This window comes from Ambystoma mexicanum, chromosome 7q, assembly GCF_040938575.1.
Source record: "Ambystoma mexicanum isolate Mex_15411 chromosome 7q, UKY_AmexF1_1, whole genome shotgun sequence".
Taxonomy (NCBI): domain Eukaryota; kingdom Metazoa; phylum Chordata; class Amphibia; order Caudata; family Ambystomatidae; genus Ambystoma; species Ambystoma mexicanum.
Genome location: NC_090941.1, coordinates 943,143,020 through 943,162,719, shown reverse-complemented (window position 1 = coordinate 943,162,719; position 19,700 = coordinate 943,143,020).

Here is a 19,700-nt window from a genome sequence, read left to right as displayed (position 1 = left end):
CAGGGGACATGGGGGTGGCAGAGTCCAGGGACTGAGAGAGATAAAGGCCTCTGGTACTAGGGCTCCTGGGGTTATGCTCGGGAGTTTCTCTTTCCCAGCGAACCTCATCTCTATCCGCCCCTGCTCCCTGTTGCAATGCAAGAGCCTGCGCCTTCAGTTCCTCAGTTAAGGCCTTACTAGACTCTATCAGTCTCTCCTGCATCGCTACCTGTTGTTGGAGTCTATCATTGTGCTGGCAGAGAGCCTCATTCTCTCTCTGTGCCTCCTGATTGGTCCTGGAGCACTGGGCCAGTCTTTGCTGCAGGAGGGTTACCTCCTGAGCTGTGTCCCTATTGGCCTGCTCCTTTCTTGCCAGAGCATCCTCCACCCTCCTGGTGTGTTCTAACAAGTTCTGGTGTTCTTTTTGGAGGTCACCCAGCCCCTGGAGGGCCAAGTGATTTTCTTCTGTTTTTCTTTTAAAATGGCAGACTTCCTGGCCTAAGGTATCCCTTTCCTGACTAAGAGCCTGCATCTGTGCCGCCAGGTCGTCCCTTTGCCTTTGGAAGGCACCAGCTTTCTGGCGCTCCTGGTCAAACTCTGCCTGGGTATGCAGGTCTTTCAAAATCAGTTTATTGCTCTCTGCCTTCTCCCTATATAGGTGGCTTTGCAGGGTGACTACCTGCTCAGCACATGCCCTATTGAAGTCTAACTGTTGCTCCAGCTTTTTCTGGCTCTGCAGTAGGGAGTCCAAACCTTCTTGGTACTCATTCTGCAAGGCCAGAAATCTGGTATCCTGGTCAGCCTTTTCCTGTTGCAGGATGTCCATATCCCTCTTTATTTTAATTATGTGCTGTCTACTCTCATTTTCTGACTCCTGGCTCCTCTGCAGCCTCTGCTCAGAAGAGACCAGGTCAGATTGGACCTTCTCTAACGCCATCTGTCGCTTATTCGCCAGATCTTGGCTTTCAGTACATTTATCCTGCATGTCTCCCATATATAGGTACAGGTATGCCACTATCCTAACCATCTTGTCTTGTTCATCCTTAGCTTTAGGAGCCATGTATAGTTCATTCAGGGCCACATGTAAGGGACCCTGATCTCTCCATATATCTGACCCTGTTTCCGTGACCTGTTGCGTGATGGCCTGCAACCAGACCATGCGGTCCTGGTGAGTCCACTCACCTCTCACAAATAACTTATGTAAGAAGTGCTCTCTAGCTATTTTCATGTCTACTGAGGTCGTCATTCTAGAGATTTGAGTTCCTTCCTGACTTACAGAGTTTGTATTTTATTTTTGCAAAACAGACCTTTTCCTTAGAGCGTTCCTTTGAGGAGTGCTTTACAGCGTAACACAGCGTGGTGATCCGACCGGATATGTGTATCTGGTCAGCTGGCACGCTGTATTAATCTGCACAAATGGTAGATCTAACCCAAACGTCCCGCTCGAGCCCCCGATTTGTAAGAGGATTCAATTCAACACTACAGCTAAGTCAATGCCTAGTCTGGGATACTGAATGGAAACCCTTATTGATATATCTTTATGTCCAGTTCATGCGTTCTGGATGACTACCCCTATATAACACCCCTCTCTTGGAATCCCCCTGACCCCACTGAGCCAAGAAGTAGTTCTGTTTTGCAAGTTAAAAGGTTTATTTGAGAATTTAAACAATATATATATATATATATATATCACACTTTATAATAAATTAATAATTGAATATCACACTTAATCTGAGCAGTAATCAATAATGGATAGTCTGGCACTGGCACACTTGTGAATAGGAACAGAAGAATAAGGTGGTAGAGAATGCTTTATATAAGTTCAGATGGATGCAATGTTGAATGAAAATGCAGTACAGAAAATACTCAATATGATTTCAACAAAACCATGTAATCACTTTTCTCTGGCAATCCCCTCCCCCCTTTATGCAATGCAAGGAAAGGGAAGGAAAGCACACAGTTCTCAGAAATGCAATCAAATGTAATTCAGTTCACCCCAGCAAGCTTAGACTACAGAAGTTTGAAACACAGGCCCAAAATGCTTTTATATGTGATAGCAATATATTGGAAAATGTGCTAAAATGATTTTAATTCCCTCTGGAGGTTCAGGGTGAGTGGTATCTAGTTAATATTAGCCCAGGCTCACTCTAGCAATGATTCAGGGATGGTTCTTAAGAGGCAAACAAATTTTTAGCAAGGAAAGCAAGGAAGCTGCTGTTTTCACACGTGGAGAAATTTGCAAATCGCGGCAAATTCGCGAGTGCGTTTTTTGCGATTGCGGCAAAGTGTATGGAATAGGAATGCGGTTCTAGGTTCGTTGAAAAGCCAAGATTCCCAGCTTTCAGAGGAAAGTTACTGCAAGTCTCTAAGACAAACGGTCACGGAGATATGAGCGATATGGTAAAGGTCGTTTTTCAGATTTGAAATTTTAAAGTTCAAAGTGACAAGTGACAGCTAGCAACTAGAAATGACAGGTGACAGCTTTACAAAATGACAGGTGACAGTTAGGAGGCAGTTCTACTTAGATTAAAATAGATTGAATTATATTATTTTAACTAAGAGATTGGTTCTGCACAGTTCTGCTAGGTACTCACAATATATTTTTGAAATAAATGGGCCTCGCCACGGATCTGGTCAGGTTTTCTTCACTCGCCACGGACGGTCTCTGCGCACAGCGTCGGGGTCAGCTCTACTCTGCTGGTCTGGTCTGGGTCTCTGGTTCTGATCAGGTCTGTTGGTCCGGATACAGCGGTCTCCGGTTCAGCTGGTCTCTCTCTGGATACAACACTGCTCTCTGGCAAATGGCAAGAGTTCTTGCAAAGAATTCAAACAGCTCGCCTGGCTGTGATAATGGCAATGATTTGAGGCCTGCTAAAGAGGGATTTAGCTTGTAGTTGACCTCTCTGCTACAAATTCTGAAGTAAAGTCTTGGTCTCTGAAGGTGGATAGATTGAAGTCTCTATGTTGGCTCTCTGGAGGTTGATGGAGGTAAAGTATGGATTTTGCCGGCAGAGCGTCCCGCAGCAGATGGAATAGCATGTCCCTATCTGTCCTGACTGTCTGCTTTTATGTGTTTTGAAAGTGGGTGTGTGTGCAGCATCACTAGCCAGCCCCTCTCCCAACTGCCCATTGGTCAAGCTTTCCTTTCTCTCTTGATTGGGGAAAAGAAGTGGAGTGTCAGAGCGATGTCATTTAATGGCTTGCAGAAAGGACACTCCCCTGTCAAATTACACACCATCTATATTTGATCAAAAAGACATATTTCATAGCTACACAGTGGTTTGAAATCACATGCACCCATCACATATCACATGAGATATACCCTGTTCAAATCTGCTCTTCCTGAGAGCTTGCATTGAGAAATGGCAACATATTTCACTTTTTGGTCAAGTTACCAATATCAGATTCTTACTCAAATTTACCCAAATGTGTGCAAGGCATGCAAGCATTAATTGATGAAGTATCAGACTTTTCACATGCAGACATTTTAAGTAATACCCTCTTAACTGCTAGTTTGCCCCCAGATCATACCACCGGTTCTAAAAACCTCTTAAAATGTGGGCAGAAAAATCACAAGAATTATGGTATCATTTAAATAATTTTCACAAGTCCGCTCTATGAATGATCCATCTTTTTAGAGTTATGTTCTGGCCCCAAAGGGGTGTGGTTTCCCCCCAGCACAAGGTTGAATTTCTGGTTTTTACAGTTCTGCCAAGCCAGCTTGCTCTCACAGGCAGTGCTCCTCCCCTTTCCTTCCAGGAGGAAGCCACTTTTACGGCCCCCATAATAAAACATTTGCCTGAGTCAGGACAGGGCTTTGTTCAATTTCCTGCAGAGTCCAGGTAATTCAATCAGAGAAGTGTCATATCCCTTTTGGTGGGAGCAGCAAAAGGCAGCTAGGCCTGGGAACACAGCTGTTGTGCAAGTCTCAACTCCTGTCGGGGGTAGCTGGTAGGCAGAATTCAGTTCCTTAAGCCAGCCCCCAGCTAATGTCACTTTTAGTTACCCAGTTTTCTGCATTCAAATAAAACTAACCATTTTTACATATGCAGCTAGAATGCTGATTCTAAGTTTAAAACTATGACATTTAAACAATTGAAACCTATGTGACACTCAAAAGTAGGTCACTCATTTCTTTTAAACATTTAGATTTTTAGTGTCTTTCAGTCCAAATTTACTTAAACTGCTGAAATCCACAGCTCAGCCAGTCTTGTTATAAACCTTCAAGTCACTTCAGAATATAACTTTAGATTGTATCCACCTCTCAGTAAGTCTTTCTTTGGCCTGCTTTGGGTTCATTTATTCAGTTTTACACAAAAAAAAAATCTGGTGTTGTTTTAAAACGCTGGCTTTCTGATAGTGGTGAGTACTGGTAATGCAACCATTTTTGGGATTTTTCTTGGATTAATGCATTCCAAACAGGAATGGTTCTTACATGGTAGTAAATCCTTGCTTAACATTGTTTTGATGGGGCTCCTTACAGTAAAATGGTTATGTGGAACCCCACAAAAGGGTTGAATCTTTAAAGTGGTCCAATGAGTCACGATTTCAGCAACTTTTTGACATCAGTAACAGTGGATTTTGTTAACAAAGATCTTTCTTTACACTGGTGGGTGGCAAGTTAGGTAACCATTTTGGTGTGCGCACAAACTGCGTGGTTCTCCTGGATTCTGGCGCACTTGTGGGCTTTTTGGCCATCTTGGATTTTCTAAGCCCACAGCACCAAATGTTGCAGCATGATAGCTCAAACGTGGGTCAGGACACCCAACAGTAGTGATCGCTGCCGCTACGTTTAAGGACCTGCAGACTGGCCACCAAGTTCCAGTCAGCTAAACTGATCAGGACATAGTCTATCCTTGAGCTTCCGTGCTACCCAACATATGTGACTTCCGCTGGCTTATCTGGAGAAACTCTCCCATTGCAGGCTCGCAGGCCTGCCTCATACATGAGCCTGACAACTTAAGTGGCAGAGCGATGGAGCAGGTTCAACTGATTCTAATGATGGAACCACAAAAACTGCATTTTGATCATCCTTTAAACCACTTAACACTTCAGTTGGTTTGAACTGGACATTTACATCCCCAGGTGCCAGGATTAGGGGCGTAATGTTGATGGTTTCATACTGCTTCACAATAAGGTTCATAATTTTAAGGCTTTCCAACGGTACAGCCCCACCAAGTCTATTATAGATATTAAAAATCAATATATACTTTCCATTAGTAGTGACTTCTTCTAAGCATAATGTATTGTCGGATTCTGTGAGGATCAGTTTGACATTAAGATTCACAGCAGGGCTAATCAAAATTGCCAACCCTCCCTTGGGTCTTCCTCTAGGGCTCTTGGTTGCAATCTTACAAAAGGAACGAAAGGCATGCATTTCAATGTCATCCCTTGCCCAGGTTCCCTGGAGGCAAACAAGATCATATGAATGGATGACTCTGACCCATTCTGAATCCATCCACAATCTTTTAACCCCAGCCACATTCCAAGGCATAACATTGAAATAGGTTTTTAGTATATTTCCTGCCCGCGCCTGTGGTTCTTGGGAGTAGGATCATAGTTCTCCACATTTTACTTCAATAGTCAGTCCACTCCTGCCAGTTGCTCCTCGGTCACCCCTTTTGACCCTGCCATCATACTCGCCCCATGCCTGTAACTAGACATGTTACAATTAAACGATAGAGCCTTCGGACGGATACGTGCTGGTGGGTATGTTCGAGATTCAATTGACCAAAGACCTCTACCAGCATTGGGTTTGCCAGGGAAATCTGTATACAATCCTGATAACCCCTCGGCATCCTTCCTCATACATAGCTTACAATGTACCCCCTATTACTGACCTACCGTCCCTAACCTGGCGCAGCCAATAGGTAGTTTTGATCACCAATGACGTCTGATTTTTTTAAACATCCAGCAGCCAGTCTGGGGACATCATACATGTGCACACTCCTTGAATCCCTTCTTGAAGTCTTCCCCCCGCTCATCTACGCAATTCTTTCCGTTGTGCCCACCAATGTAAGGCTGGGGGCCATTCCAAGGTCTACTATTACTCTGCCCTGCTACATTTTTCCTAAAAACACAATCATTAGGAATAGCTGACAGAGGCATTAGAAACACATCCTCACAGCCATTACTTTTGGGGTTAGGAACACTTCAAGTAGACAAGCCAATTCCCTCTGGTGATTGTTCGAATTGGGGACCCGCCTTCTCTGCCGCTCACTTATTTATACTGACACATGTGATGGTGAATGAGGCTGTGCTAGGAACGCATTGGAGCATATTATTCCTGTCTGCGATTCCCACCTTCAGAAAGCTTTGTTGTACAAAATACAAGCATGCGCACACATGTACACAGTAGATAGGCAGGTAATTAAAGGCAATCCAAATCCTCAACTAGATTTTCTGATAAAAAAATCTTGCTTTATTTTAATATGTGAATGTAGTGATATATATGGCATATTTCATGGTTCAGACCTTTGTACTAGGTAATAACGGTTGATTACATTTTGTAAGAAAAATCTTCTTTTTCTGTGCATTAGTGTCTTGAGTGTTCTCTCCCTTGATTACATTAACTGACATTGGGTGACATTACTGGACATTTGAGAATGCAATTGGCATATGAAAAAAGAAAACTGGATATATAAAGCTGTAACTTACATTGTTTGACAGTACCTAGGCTGCAAGGCTACAACAGACATACAATGGCACTGTCCTCAAATAGAGGCTACCTTTACAATACTGTAGTATGGCAACACCTGGGAATGTTGGGCTTTACTTGGTATATGGTTGCTGAACTGGACAGGTACAGCTATAATTGGTTTACAATGGCAGTAAATTGCCATATGGCGCTGTAGTGGCATATGCATGGCATTGGCCCTGGCCTGTGGTGGTTCCCCTGCGTCTCCCCCGGTCAAAACATGACCTCCTCCATTGCATACCAAGGCAGCAACCTAGTTAAAATGTGGTTGGTACTTAAACAAGTTTGATATCTGCTTTAGACTGTTTGGTATTTTATGAAATGAAAGCTATGCATGTTTTTTTTAACTCGCCAGTCCCTTCAGGAGATGTCATCGAGGTTAAATGTCATGTGATGTCATCCGGATCAACGGTCACATTACATCACTTCCTGATGTGCGTTGTCACTTCTGCTCAGTCTGGAATTTTTGTGAATTGACGTCCCTGCCTTTGGCTTGAAAAATATATAGCAGTCCTCTTCATCTCCAGCTGCCATACTTCCACATTTTCCTCAAGCCAGAGCTCTTCTGGAATACTGGAGTCATTGCTAAGTTTCCGGGGCCAGGCTTGATGCCCCACATCTTCTTGGGTGCTTAGAAACTGGGAGTTCATGAGGTCTTGCACCTCGGTACAGGCAAAGTCCAACTCCAACTTGAAGCCGTGATGTTGCAACCGAGCTCTGTCAGGATTTCTATGGTAGCTGAACTAAGGGCAGATATGATGTGAAGCTCACCTATGTTGGCATCAATGTTCATGAGTTGTGCCCCAGCAATAAGCCATGTGGCTCCTTCGAGCTGACCTAAATTATAGCAAAGTGGCTGGCCTCTGTAAACTCCACGCAACAAGGGCTGTATTTTTTTCATCCCACACCTTAAGAGAGCTCCCATTTACCACTACTGCAAAATTGCCTGCTCATCTCAAGCAATCAGGGAACTGAGAAGTCACCTGGAAAGCAGTTTGAGGAATTCAAGCATTGACTGTACCAGACGATGCTTTCAAAATAGTATATTTATGTATTGTTCGCTTGTTAGGTGCTTATACAGCAGGTACATTCTGTTTCAAAGTGCCCACAGGGCATCAGGGAGGGTATATAGGAATGAGGCACATTAACTACATAGAGATGGTGAGCAACATATGGGAAGTGTGAGCCTCCAGGACGGAGGGTGTGCTGAGACAAGTGCTGAGGATAGGCAGAAGCTGGGGAAGAGACAACAAAGAAAAAGCTTAGACATTTGGGGCAGTTGGGACAAGGGCAGTGACAGTCAATGTTCTTGTTTGTGCTATTGGAGCTCGGGTTAATGGCACTTAAGTGTCTTATAGCCAATTTGTGAGAGCATGACAGGGACAGACTACCTGCCCCAGTTTGCATTTATCTGGTGATCGAAGAAACCCCCCAAAAGCAAGTCATCTACAGTTCTAGGCTGCTCACAGGTCCCTCCTTGCCATGTCATGACCTACCAGCGGAGGTACAAGGGCCATGACTCCACTTCAGATGTACACACTATTCCCATACGGTTCGTCTTTCTACTAGGCTTGGACATAGCAGGTGACAGTTTCTGTCCTTGAAAGTGGAGCAAGTCATTTGTTCAGAATGGTATATAATATAGTGCACCCACTGCACATATGAGAACCCGTAAGCCCCATTTCTGGGTGCAATGCATCTTGCAGTGGGAGGCATATTAATAATTTAGCATTTATATAGTGCTACGAACCCTCGGGCATCTGAGCGCTGCTCATATCCACGGTGTGTGGTGCTCATTTATCGACTTCGGAAGGATGAAAGGCTCCCTGCCAGGATTCGAACCTGCGTCAGCAGGCTCTGCACAGATGTCAAAGGAGTGCTCTACTCCTGTGCTATCGGACCAGCGAGTAGAGCATCAGCATGCACCCGAACAGGTATCACCTTGACTTTAGCAGCCCTCCCAGTGACTACCATTTCAAATACATGAATATTGAACATTAATGAACTCTTCCTTTAAATTAAACATTTGATAGTTCAACCTGTACAAAAAGTCTTATTTAATATTTGGTTGCTTCATCGGGAGGATAGCTTAGGGGCAACGTGCTCACCTTGGAATCAAGACGACACGGCACAACACAGGTTCGATTCCCGGGTCTGCACTTAGAAACCTCTGATTATTAAGCACGTTATAAATATCCTATTATATCATATCGATATGTTGTTAAAGCTTGCCAAAAATCGTATGCAAATAAACATATTTCACATAACTCTGTTTATAAAGTGTAAGAGCAGGGGTGCCACCTAGTTTAGCTGGAGGGCCACTGCCGCCAGTGGGCTGGATTGTTCGTGTGGTTTTGCTGGGAGGGGTGTGGGGTGATAGTGCTTAGGTACATACTTCCCAACAGGCGCGCACCTGCAAGTGACTACACATGTACTGTTGGCTGTGGGGGACTGCGAAGGGCCCACTGTTGAGATGCACTACCTTCATTGCGGCTTTTTCAGCTCTTAGTCTGTAAGAAGAAGTGCGTATTGACTGAGCGGCCGGCGGCGAAACCCACCGAGCATTTTGGAATACAGGGAAAAAAAAAACTGCGTGTGAGGTCCGTGAGCCCGCCCCCTGTCCCAGCAATCCTTGAAACCCTCACGTGCATGCGCACCTGCAACTGACTTTAAGTGTGCTGTTGGCTGTTGGCATTTTCCGCCCAGTATATTGAGTTGTAGCAATATGCCACTAACGGTAAGAGCCTGTTAGAGCACAGCAACGGAACAGGCTGTAGTGATAAGTATTTTATAAATTGAGTTTTCTCCTCTCTCATTGTTGATATTTAAAGGGAAATGGGGAGTGCTTATCCTTGGACTTGTTTTAATTTTTAACTTGATTATTTTTGTGTTTTTTATAATACATAATTCTGAGCCCGTTCGTATCAGTCCGTATATACTAGACCCTGCCTGTAAGTGAATTGTGCCTTTTGGTGATTTCCGTACGTGCCTTTTGGTGATTTCCGTACGTGCCTTTTGGTGATTTCCGTACTAGGTTCATGCATTACACTTTGGTGTCTGACGTGCCGGATAGAAATGAAATAGCGACACTTACGGTTGCAGCTCTGGCTACCCCCAAATCGTCTACCCGTAGTATACAACTATCACGGGTTAAAAAGTCTGCTAAAGACCTACGTACTTGTTCCCCTTGCTGCCATCAGAGCCTTTTGTGCCCCGGGGATTCGACCGCTCACACCTGTCCAGCTGCTTCCTGCCGCCACGCACACGTCTCCGGTTGAGATGGCTATGGTCAACCCGGAGATGGTGGAAATAAGGCGGACTGTGATTGTACACCAACTGATTCTCTTGGCAGTGCAGGTGCCCTGATGTTACCGTCATTATTAGCTCATGCATAGCTCTCAACCTTTTTTGTCAGCAAGGCGGGTGAAAACACCCGATTTTCTTTTTGGCGGGTGAGGGGCCCATAGAAGTGAATGGGCGTATGAGGGACTTGGCGGGTGATTCCACTGCTTTCAAGGCGGGTGACACCCGCCAAAAGCGGGTGAGTTGAGAGCTATGCTGATGTGGTCCCGAATTTGCCTATTTTATCTCTCCCCGCGACTCCTGTGGAGCCGGCCTCTCCACTGGAGCAAGGCTCCATGAATACAATATCAATTGAACCAGCAGCACGTCAGATAGATATTAGCGAGAATGCTATAGCTGCAGTCACTGTCACGTGACTTACAAATGTCAAGTCGCCTTTGAAAATCGTGACGAGCACGCAATCTCCTTCCCCGAAGATGCCTGCAAACTGTGATCTTTCTCAATCCCCTATGGTGTTTTCCCCGACTGCAGCTGAATCGAACAGTAACTTCCATAAAATATTTAGGCCTCATGATAAACCAGTCGGAAACAGAAAAACAATGGGTCAAGAAAACAAAAGAAAAAGCGTTATCCCTAGCGCGCCAAGGAAAGATGCTACATTGCAAATATGGAGTTTATTCATTGAAACCAGTGATGGCGTTCTATACACAGAAAATAATGGCCGTACTAACATACGGCGCAGAAACCATGTTGAACGCACCTCAAGAAATGTGGTTGATGTTGGAGGGAATAATATGGCGGAAAATATTAGCCCTACCAACTACATTTCCAGCAGGGCGTTTACGGCATGAACTAGGTTTACAATCACTGGAAGCTGTAAATAACTGGAAGACCCTAATGCTATTTAGAAAGACTAATTTGATGGATAACTTACCTTCAATTGATATCCTCCGTACGAAATCTCCAACTATGAATGTAACAGTGCTTAATAAATGGAAAGAAGCCTGCAATAAATTATTAGAACGGGAGGAAATTCAGCTTGAAACGCTCCTAAATCATCCACAAAAAGCAAAATTAATGATACAAGGAAATGATTGGATTAAGACGATCAACCAAAATACAACATATAAACTATTACTAACCCACGATATCAACATCCGAGCCCTGAACCAACTCCCACAGTATTTGCAACAGTTTCCAAATCGGAGGATGAGAGATCAATTCCTCAGATTACGTTTGAATATCCTCCCAACAAGAGAACGACTCACAATGATCAAACAACTACCTGAGGAGCTGTCCTTTTGTCGATTCTGCAAGGACAAAAGACAAATAGAGACCTGATATCATATTATCATCGAATGTACAGCACTAAACAACACAAGACACTTGTTCAGATTTATGTGGCTCTACCACACCACTTCGCTTAAAACCGCCCAACGGTGGGCCAGGACATTATCCGTAAATGACAAAAAATGTATTTTCACAATTATGTAATTTTGGGAATCGATAATCGCAACGAACACTATAGAAGAAAAGAAGAGTGTGACCTGAAATCAATGAGAAAGGATAAGCTTCAGGAAATGACTGATCCATTTTTAACCCAAAAAATGTTATACGAACTTTGAATGTATATAAAGATGAAAGCGAAAATGTTTGATTGTAAACTAAAAAAAAAAATAGTTAGTACTAACACTATAGCTGCAGTTGCCATTACGCGACTTACAAATGTCAGGTCACCTTTGAAAATCGCGACAAGCATGCAATCTCCCTCCCCGATGATGCTTGCAAATTGTGATCTTTCTCGATACCCTATGATGTTTTGCCTGACTGCGGCTGAATCATCAGCTTTGTCTCTGTCATTTATGCAGCCGACTCCTAGACGGAAGTCTGTTTCGCAGGCGAACCCCCTTTAGAACATCTAATGACAATTCTGCTGTGGGTCTGGAAATCGCCATTCAATGAATGAATGCAGCCTTATTCTCACTGACTATCCTGTATGAGTCCCTGGACACAAAACGGAATACTCAATATTCTTTATTGACCCAATTTGATTTTGGTCAGGGCAGTTTAAAGCTCATTGTATGTGCTGTGAAGATCATCCAGTGCAAACTAAGCCTGTAGTGCCTGAATCGACTTCTCAGTCAGAGCGTCCCATCATTACACAAGATATCCTACTCATTGATTGCACCCCCAGCCAGCAAATGCAATTCCTACAAACTCAGGAGAAAGAACCCATGACAAAGCCCCCAGGGTTATCTAATTCTGTGACGTACACGAATGACTTAATTAAGGCCCCCGTTCCTGGCACCTCTAACAACGGGGAAGTTACGCTCTGCCTAGTAGGGCAGCCGTGCCAAAAAAAGAAAAAGGTCAAAGTACAGAACATTGTAGGTGCGGGCAGTAGCTCTTCGTGTATTACCTTGATGGAGGCTGAGGATGGGTTCTTCCAAGAGAAGGTGAGAAATGAAAAGGCTGCTGCACAAAATTCTATCATATTTGACGCTAAATTGAATAAGCCTGCCCGAGGCAATTGAAAATGAAATAATAAAAATATCAAATCTAATGCAGGGAATAAGTCCACTGTGCCCAAAGATTTATTGACAAACTAACTTTGCCCAAAACTGCATCCTCCTTGGTGCGCGTTGCTATAGCCAATAAATATCGAAACAAAACACTTAGAGATCTATACAACCTCTGAAGTTGCAATCTCAAAACAGATCCTTGTCTTATGAGCCACTGGACTCTCTGGTTAAGCTGGCTACGGAGAAAGAGGTGGAGATACAATCTAATTCACGCATTGAAATGCAGCAATATGAAGTAGCCGATGCTATGAGCGCTGTCATGCACCACCCTATTTTGGCTGCCCAAATAGCTGACATTGGTAAACTTTTGGAGCCTAAGGGCCTGATCTCGAAACAAGATAATAACAAAACAAAGCTGGAGACATGGAGGGAGGAAATTGATAAAAACCCTGCAGCGTCTCTTTTCCGAAGGAATGAATCAGGAAACTCCTGCTAAACGAATGGGGCCCTGTTCTTGAGATCAGGAGCAAGGTTTGGGAGGCTGTACCGATGATTCTTCTCCCCCTGATAATGAGCCCTCTAGAAGGCCCCAACTACAGCCTCTTTTAGGTGCAAAACAGCAGCACCAGCCTAAGCATAGAATGACTCAGCTAATTTTGCAATGCCGACCGCACCCTTATCCTAATTATGACCTTAATCGACAGTCGGTGATTAACATTCTGGTGGACATACCAGCTTTGGAAGATGTGGCCTCAGGTGATATCGACCAAATTGAATTTTTGCATGATTATGATCTCACTGTTGTTAAACTATGGATGAGATCAGCCCTGGTGAGGAATACTCCATGGCACGCCCGCCTTGAGTTTTACCATTTGGGCTTTCTACTGCTCAATCCCTCTTCTTTGGAACATCAGCAAGCTTTGTGGTGGGACAAACCCCCCCCCCAATTGCCAATATGCGAATAGACACAAAAATCCCTGATGGTAGACAGAAGCAACGTTATCTCCCGGATTCTGAGATAAGATGTGTTTTGGCTTCCTGGAATACCAGGGGGTATAAGCATTTAACTAGCGCTGAGAATAACCTCCTTGAGAAGTATGACATCAGAGAGATTTGGCTTTATAAGCCACCCCTTTGGGACCAGCATACAGTTGCTCTAATATCTGCTACACCCCCTATCCGAGGTCGCCCTATGGCTGGACTATTGGTGGTGGTTAAAACCACTTCCATCCTTATACCTATACTTGGGCCTCCCCGAATAGTTTCTCCAAATGTTAAGAATAAAATCATCTGATTCTGTAATTGCGATAATCAATGCCTATTGGAATCACGATAGGATCTCGGACGATGCCTTTCTTACTGCACTAGAAGACCTCCTGAACTTAACTGTATTAGATCGAACTTGTGATCATGTCATTCTGGTGGGGGATTTTAATGTCTCATGCATATCGCAAATAGCTAAACCTCTGATGCCTATTGCTGCGAAATTTATTTTGTTAATGCAGGGGTGGCGTATGTATAGGCTTAATGGATGTGTGAATGGGGAAATTCCTGCTGCTTGCACTTGGCAGAGAGGGAAGCAAGTGGCACTAATCGATTATATTTTTACGGACAGCAGATTGTTCAATTGTGTAAATGAGTTCCATATAATCACGCAGACCTTTAGCGACCATGATATTTTGAAAGTTACCTGGTCTTGGTCTAACCCGTTAAAAAGATTAAATCCGTCCTTAGCCTCAGGGATGATATTAAATAATGCGAAGAACAAATTGCATTGGACTCCAGCCTCCCTGCAAGATTTTAGTAGCAAATTGAAATTACAGGCCAATGCATTCACTAACCCGGGCGGGGTGTCAAACCGGATATTAAATTATGCCTCTTATTACAAACGATTTGTATGTATATTGGCCTACGCCAAGTTGCTTGAAAAATTGTATGCGAATAACTCTCTGCGGCAAGGTCTTGACCTTAGAAATTGATGTAAGCCGCCATCTTGAATCAAGCCTCCATTTTAGTCTAGAAACCGCCATTTTGGGGTTTTGTACAAAGTCACCCTGTAATCTAAAATGGCCGCCTCGTGTGTCCTTGTTCTTGCCTTAACCACTCCAACCTCTGTAGGAGGGTTAATGTCCAACCTGCCTTCAGGCTACATGTTAGGGTCATGTAGACCTTGTCCTTTGTTGACCTCGGAGCAGGGGATTACTTGAAATACCAATATTAAACTACAAGTATACAAGAACAGTAATGCTATCCAAATATAAACATGCGAAACATTGTTTGGTCTGTATTAAAGCAATATATGTAGAGTGTAAATGTAAAATTGAAGAATAATGGAGTGTGTTAGTAAATGTATTGAAAAGTAAACCGCATGCGCGAGATATGTTAATTAGGAAAGTGAACCTGGCGCGACCCTAGCCCACTGCATGATTAACCCGTAAGGGGGCTGGACATCATTTTACAAACTGTATAAAAACACCGATGTCCAGCTAGGAAATTCCCTCACTGCTCATATTGGACCTGCTGGTGGTCTCTGTGATGTATTGACGGCCAAATAGCTATTTGTGTACTTTGTTGAATACTGTTCAGTTTTGTAATTATAGCCTGTGTCGGTGTGTTTTTCCTTTGCTCGGTGTAACAGCCGTAATATTGTATTTTTTATGATTCCACAGATGGCGCCCGAATAGGGACCCTCAAGATTGACTTTGTCTCGTTGAAGGTTGGCTCGGCTATCGGACCGGGATCGGACGGTGTCAACAGAACCGGCCACTCTAAGACGAGAAGCGAATTCCTCGACGAAACTGCACGATCCGATCCCTGGACGGTGAGCTATAGCCCGAGACGACGTCTTGACGAGGGTCCATATATTTGAGGTGGGTAAATTTACTGAAAATCACCAGGCATGTGGGTCCTTTGCATTGTCCTTAGTAACCCGATCGGGCCTCCCAGTCCTTTGGTCAGGTGAATCGTGTCCCGATTCTTAATTTAACCCTGACAAATTTGAATTTGGAGTATTGTACTCGCGAGCACAATTATTTAACCAGGTAACACCAGAACTTTGATATGCCTGGGAAATTTTCTGCCTGCTTTAGGGCATTTTTCCGCAGTGACAGACAATCTTTGGAAGATAGCCGTCCCGCACCACAGGAGGGGTCGCCGGCATGTACTATGTACTGTAAGAAAGGCTTTGGTAGTATAGCATTTAATGACATTTGGCACAGACAAACCAGACATAATTCTAATCTTCGGTGGCCGACCAATGGTAGTTTTGAAATCCCTTGTATAGAATATTTAGAGTCTGTATTAGTAAAGAAGAAGGCTAGGCCTGCAGCATTTGACGCATTGCATAGTTGGAAAATAGAAGCTTTGCAGCAACAAAAGAAACATATGCGTCGACATATGACGAGTGTCGAAAAGGCACGGTTATATGATCAAAATAAGCAATTGGAGTCAGTTAGGAACACGGACAGGGCATTTCAATTAGGCATTCAGAAAATCTACCCTTCAAAAGATTTTCATATGTCAGACGAATTGATTAATAAACTTTTGCATGAACGAAGGCCTGATGCCTCCGCGCCACCTCCATAAGTCCCTCCTCCTGGCGCTTTGCCCCTTCCTGTTGTAGTTCCCTCTCCCATAGTTCTTCCGGTCCTCCCTGTTGTTCTTCCTGTTGTTCTTCCAGCCGTCGCCACTTTGCCTGCCCCCTTGCCTTCACCTGTTATTCAGGATGTGCCTACTCTTCCTCTTCCAAGTGATCCTGTATCGCTTGTAGTAGACCAGGGAGCAAGATCAAGGGTTGTGACTCGTAATACTGTGTCGCCAGACAAGAGGAATTAATTGACTGCTTGGGCTAAACATTGTATGGAGAAGGGTGAACAAGCTGATGTTTTTTCCACACTCGAAAATTTAAAAGATATTCCTGAGAAAAATGTTTTTATCGAAGGATTAGGGACTCAATTAAGTATAATGTGGAATAGATTAGATGATGTAGATTTCCCACAAGGGTTACGGGATTTGAACGTCATTGTCCAGAGATACTGCGGAGAAGGTATATGAGCATGTCGAGAGGATTTTTGAGTATAGGAAGGAGTTGGAAGAGTTACAGAACGAGGAAGTAGATGGTGATAGTTTAGGTATTATGTACTTACAGAAACGGTTTTCTCCTCGTCGAGAATTGAAAAGTGAGGAAGTACGAATTTGTACAAAGGATGCGATAAGATGGATTTCGGATATGTCGATCACTCCAGAAGAAGTATATGACACATACAGTCAATATACGTTAGAAATGCAAAAGAAAGTGATACAGGTGATGGTAGAGCACCTGCAGAATGAGTGTGTAAGAAGAAAGATGTGTTGTCCCGCAGAATTGTTGAGTGTTTATAAGAGAGCTTTTTCGATTGATACTTCTTCGACTGCCTTAGCGCTTGACTTGGCTCTGTTGCTTAGTAAGCGTTCGGAGCTGCCTACTTCTCAGTTGCCTATGAGAGAGGTCCCTCCGACATTTGTCCCAAAAGTTGAGATTGAGGCTGATGCTGCACGAGGTATAGTAGCCGGAGAAATTCCTGCACATTACGTTTCACAGTTTGTTCACATCCCGTTTTCAAGACAGGAAGTGAACACCATAAAGCAATCTATTCCTGATATACGAAAAAATCCGACCGGATTCTATAAAGAAATAGTCGGTCTTACAGTCGTCGGTATTCACCTTAAGTGATATTGATCTATTATTTCCTGTACTCCTGCCAGTCGATTTGTGGAAGCAGATTAGGACTATAGATGACATACCTGGGTTGGGAGATACATGGGATAACATGACTAGGCTGGACAGAGAAAGACCAGCTGGCGAACAACCACCTCAAGTAATATTAACCTTGCCTGATAGAATTATTGTAAAATTGAAAACTATGGTTCCTGAAAAAAGAATCATATGGGACAAGCTTACGGCCTGTGTCCAAGGACAGTCTGAGGGTGCTACCGATTTTTTCAATCGGTTCGAGCAGGTATTCTCGGATTTCAGTGGACAAGATTTGGACACAGAGTCAGGGAAAAGGTTGTTTGTCGACAAATTTGTACGTGGATTGCTGCCTGATATCCAGTTACAGATTATGTCCTCTGAAAGCGCTTGGCAGGCGAAGTCCCAATCAGAGGTATTGCATATGGCTCAGTATTATGAAAATCGTGTAAACACTGAAAAAGAGAAGCTTGAGAAAAAAAAGGTGACTTGAAAACTGAAGTTTTATTGCATCAGATCGTTAGGAACCCTAGAGGGGGTAATCAATTTAGAGGTCAGTACATTCCACAGGGAAGTGCGCCCTTGGCTCCGGTAACCATTAACCAGTGTGCCTACTGCCGGCAGGAAGGCCACTGGCGCGCATAATGCCCAACCTTACAGCAAAGGTCATTTGGGAACATGGGTAGACGATCCAGAGGTCGCCCAGGTGCAGGGGGCCCTGGCAGAGGTCAGTTTGTACCAGAATCACAGCAATCCCCTTCACAAGATAAGCAAGTTTCGAATGTGGTTAATAGAAACATTTTTGATCACCCTTCTGCCGCGTACCTCTCTGAAGAACTTCCTTTTGATAATATTTTGTTCCGCTAGGATTGCCCGAAGCAGGATTTGGAACCTACACCTATTCCCGTTCATCAGAAAGGCCCCTACGTTGAGATGGCGGTGGGAAATAGGAAGCATCTATTTCTAGTAGATACGGGAGCAGAAATGTTCCATTGACCATTCACAGGTTCCAAATATTCCCCTGTCAGGGCTATCCAACGTTTCCGTAGGGTTTTCAGGCACACCTGTAGTTTGTCCGGTCTCTTTTCCGGTACCGATAACACTGGGTCCCTTCACGGAACAGTGTCCATTTTTATTTACCACAAACTGTGGGGAGAACTTGCTGGGGCTAAATTTGTTGAAAGCATTCCACGCAGTAATTCATTGTTCTCCGGATGGGATTCGGCTAACAATTTCACCCCAGCAATCACTCGCCTCTCAGTTTTTGACTCGACCTTTACCGCCAGAATTTAGTAATGTTCCAGAATGCTTATGGGCAATCGATGATAATGATGTAGGCATTCTCCAAATTGAACCTGTTAAAATTATTTTGAAACATGGAGTAAAATTGCCTCGCATCCCGCAATATAAGATCTCAGTTGAAGGCGAACAGGCTTTGAAATGTATAGTTTCTGATTTTGTACATCGTGGAGTAATTGAGGAGATTACGGGTAGCATATGTAACAGCCCCATTTTGCCAGTATACAAAAAAGGCGATAATGCGATTCCCTTTCGTTTTATAATTGATTTACGCGCTATTAACAAAATTGTGGCTCCTCAATTTCCTATTGTACCTGATGTTACAACGATATTAACCATGATTCCGGCTTCTGCCACTCACTTTAGCGTTGTTGATCTTAAAAATGCGTATTTGTTTGCGTTTACCCTAGGTGGACGTTCGTTTACATTCACTCATGCACCACAAGGGTACACTGAGAGTCCAAGTATTTATAGTAGGGCATTGAAAGAGCAGCTTGATACCCTCGAGTTGCCTACTACTTGCACGTTACTACAGTATGTAGATGACCTCCTCTTGGCTGCTGATTCTGAGAGTGCCTGTAAAGAAGGCACCGTGTTACTACTTTGTCATCTAGCAAAACATGGCCACAAAGCTTCACTCAAGAAATTCCAATATTGTTGCCAGGAGGTCGCCTATTCAGGCTATCTCCTGTCAAAGGAGGGAAGACGGTTGACACCTGAACGAATAAAGACCATTTCTGGTATGTCTGTCCCAAATACGCAAAAGGAAGTTAGAGCCTTGATAGGTATGGCTTCTTATTGTAGATTGTGGATCCCAAATTTTTCGTTAACGATTAAACCAATGTTGGCTTTGACAAAGAAGGGCATTTCTTTGCCATTGCCATGGACCTTGGAACACCAGACAGCATTCGATTTGCTCACATCCGCGCTGTGTTCGGCGCCGGTTTTAGGAACTCCGAATTATGAGAAGGCCTTTGTATTGTTTGTGCATGAACGTGATGGATGTGCTTTGGCTGTGTTAACGCAGGAACATGGAGGGAAAAATAGGCTGTGCGGCTACTATTCCTCCGCCCTTGATCCTGTAGCATGAGCTTTGCCAAGATGTTTGCGTGCTGTTGCTGCTGCGTCTGTAAAACAGAGTGAGGGAATGGTCCTGGATCATGCGTTAACC